This window comes from Cylas formicarius, unplaced genomic scaffold (assembly GCF_029955315.1).
Source record: "Cylas formicarius isolate icCylForm1 unplaced genomic scaffold, icCylForm1.1 PGA_scaffold_12__32_contigs__length_19106922, whole genome shotgun sequence".
Taxonomy (NCBI): Eukaryota; Metazoa; Arthropoda; class Insecta; order Coleoptera; family Brentidae; genus Cylas; species Cylas formicarius.
The window spans coordinates 12,845,560-12,848,771 of NW_026844225.1; positions in this window are offsets into that span (position 1 = coordinate 12,845,560).

Below are 3,212 nucleotides of genomic sequence, written 5' to 3' on the forward strand. Positions count from 1 at the left end.
ACTGAAACTCTGAAATAACCGCTTGAGTATGCGGTGGCACATATTTCAGCAGGTGAGGTTGGCACAACGCAAAACGGTAAATTGTGCGCCCTATGATCCACCTTATTGTAAAGCGTGCGCTTTTAAGCCACCAATAAAGGCATGTTTTTCCAAAGTTTTTTTTTTCGCGTTCGGTTAATGAGAATCGATGGAAAGGGATTTTCAGCGTTTTCGCGAGATCTAAAATATGAGAAAAGTTGAAAGAAAGGAAATTTTGAGAACGCACTTAGAATATGAATGGAAACTTTTTCGCGCTTCTATGTGTCTCTTTTACAGGGCGTTGTTTCGTCAAAATTCATGCAAACGTATTTGATTTATGACAACACGTTCATTTATTTCAATTACTTCTAATTGAATGTAGACTTTTCAATTTCAGATTTTATTGTCCCCAGAAGTAGCATATTTGTTAACCTCTCTTGACAGTTATCCATCACTTGATAAATAGCAACTTTCAGTTCCTTGGCGGGATTTATTAACGTAACACTTAAGGTAACCTCGCTATGCCTAGGTCCTTGGTGTAGCTCTAGTAGCTAGAGTTAGCAATTGGCGGGCACACGTGGCTGATATTATTTGCCGATATTGAAAAGTGTACCATTGTGGCATCAATCTCAGCAAACGGAAAATGATGAGTCATCTAGAAAAACTTCCTGAGCATTAAGTTTCCAGACTGATGGAGAAAGCTGGGATTTTTTTTTGAAACAACCAAAACTAACAATAAACCATTAAACAAAATAAAATCAAAAAAATTAATAAATGGAAATTTACTGCAATAACAACGGGGATTGCTAAGAGAACGGGGAGAAGATGGCAAGAGCGAAAAAATGGATCGTATTTTCTGGCTCCACTATTGTTAAACAAAATGTATAAATGAATCAGTCGGCAGCCTCCTAGTAGAGATTTCTTTAGATGATTTTTAAATGAAGCATAGCATCAATCTCAGCAAACGGAAAATGATGTCGTCTAGAAAAGCTTCCTGAGCATCGAGTATCCAGATTGATGCAGAAAGCTGTAATCTTTGAAACAACCAAAACTAACAATAAGTAATTCAACAAAATGAAGTCAAAAAAAATAATAAATGGAAATTTACTGCAATAACAACGGGGATTTCCAAGGGAAAGGAGAGAAGATCGCAAGAGCGAAGAAATGGATCGTATTTTCTGGCTTCACTATTCTTAAACAAAATGTAAAAATAAATCAGTCGGCAGCCTTCTAGTAGAGATTTAATTAGATGATTTTTAAATGAAGCATAGCATCAATCTCAGCAAACGGAAAATGATGAGTCATCTAGAAAAGCTTCCTGAGCATCAAGTTTCCATATTGATGCAGAAAGCTGTAATCTTTGAAACAACCAAAAGTAACAATAAATAATTTAACAAAATGAAGCCAAAAAAATTAATAAATGTAAATTTACTGCAATAACAACGGGGATTGCTAAAGGAAAGGGGAGAAGATCGCAAGATCTAAGAAATGGATCGTATTTTCTGGCTGCACTATTCTTAAACAAAATGTAAAAATAAATCAGTCGGCAGCCTTCTAGTAGAGATTTCTTTAGATAATTGTTAAATGATGCATAGCATCAATCTCAGCAAACGGAAAATGATGAGTCATCTAGAGAAGCTTCCTGAGCATTAAGTTTCCAGATTGATGCAGAAAGCTGTGATTTTTGAAACAACCAAAACTAACAATAAACCAATAAACAAAATGAAGTCAAAAAAATTAATAAATGGAAATTTACTGCAATCACAACGGGGATTGCTAGGAGAAAGGGGAGAAGATGGCAAGAGCGAAGAAATGTTTCGTATTTTCTGGCTCCACTATTGTTAAACAAAATGTAAAAATAAATCAGTCGGCAGCCTCCTAGTAGAGATTTCTTTAGATGATTTTTAAATGAAGCATATCATCAATCTCAGCAAACGGAAAATGATGAATAATCTAGAAAAGGTTCCTGAGCATCGAGTTTCCAGATTGATGCAGAAACAACCAAGACTAACAATAAATAATTCAAAAAATGAACTCAAAAAAAATAATAAATGGAAATTTACTGCAATAACAACGGGGATTGCTAAAAGAAAGTGGAGAAGTTCGCAAGAGTGAACAAATGGATCATATTTTCTGGGTCTACTATTCTTAACCAAAATGTAAAAATAAATCAGTCGGCAGCCTTCCAGTAGAGATTTCTTTAGATGATTTTTAAATGAAGCATAGCATCAATCTCAGCAAGCGGAAAATGATGAGTCATCTAGAAAAGGTTCCTGAGCATCGAGTTTCCAGATTGATGCAGAAAGCTGTAATTTGTGAAACAACCAAAACTAACAATAAATAATTCAACAGAATGAAGTCAGTGCAATGCAATAACAACGGCGATTGCTAAGGGAAAGGGAAGAAGATCGCAAGAGGGAAGAAATGGATCGTATTTTCCTCTGGTAGAGATTTCTATAGAAGATTTTTAAATGAACAAAGTGAGTTTGACCTGTCAGTAAAATCAAGTGATGGTGTATAATTTTGGTGACGAATATTACATGAAAACAGAATCAATGATGAAATTTAAACTTCCTATTATTATTTTAGCTTGTTGATTTATTATTATTCTAATATTCACAAAAATGGCCAGTTATAGTTTATATTAGTATAAAGCAAATTATGTCAAAATTTTGTACAATAATTTAACATATCTTAATAAAGACTATTATTATTTCTTATAAAATTTGTTTTTATGTATTGGTATTGTTAATGCGCCATTACGGAGATTTAAATGATTAACACCAATTCGTCATCAAGTAATTGTGCTTTATGAGTCAGGGGGACAGGAGTTTTGCATCTTGTGAATACTATGAGAATCTCGATCATCTAGGCATGGTCCATACGTTCTGACAAGAGGTTTTTGTTTTTTTCAATCAAAAGTAAGTTACAATAAATTACAACAATAATTGTTATGTAGTTGGGGATAACTAATATCTTATCACAGTTTATAACTGATGGCAATAGGAATAAAAAAATTTAAACTTTTAAATAGGATTTTGGGGCTCATTTATATTACCCCCCATTTTTATTCTACTTTTTTCTGTTTGACCGGAAGTGATGTCAATCTTGAAACTTTAATTATAAATTCTTTTTAATTGGGGATTTTTATTTAAAATTATAATCAATAATGATAATGATTATTAAATATGTCA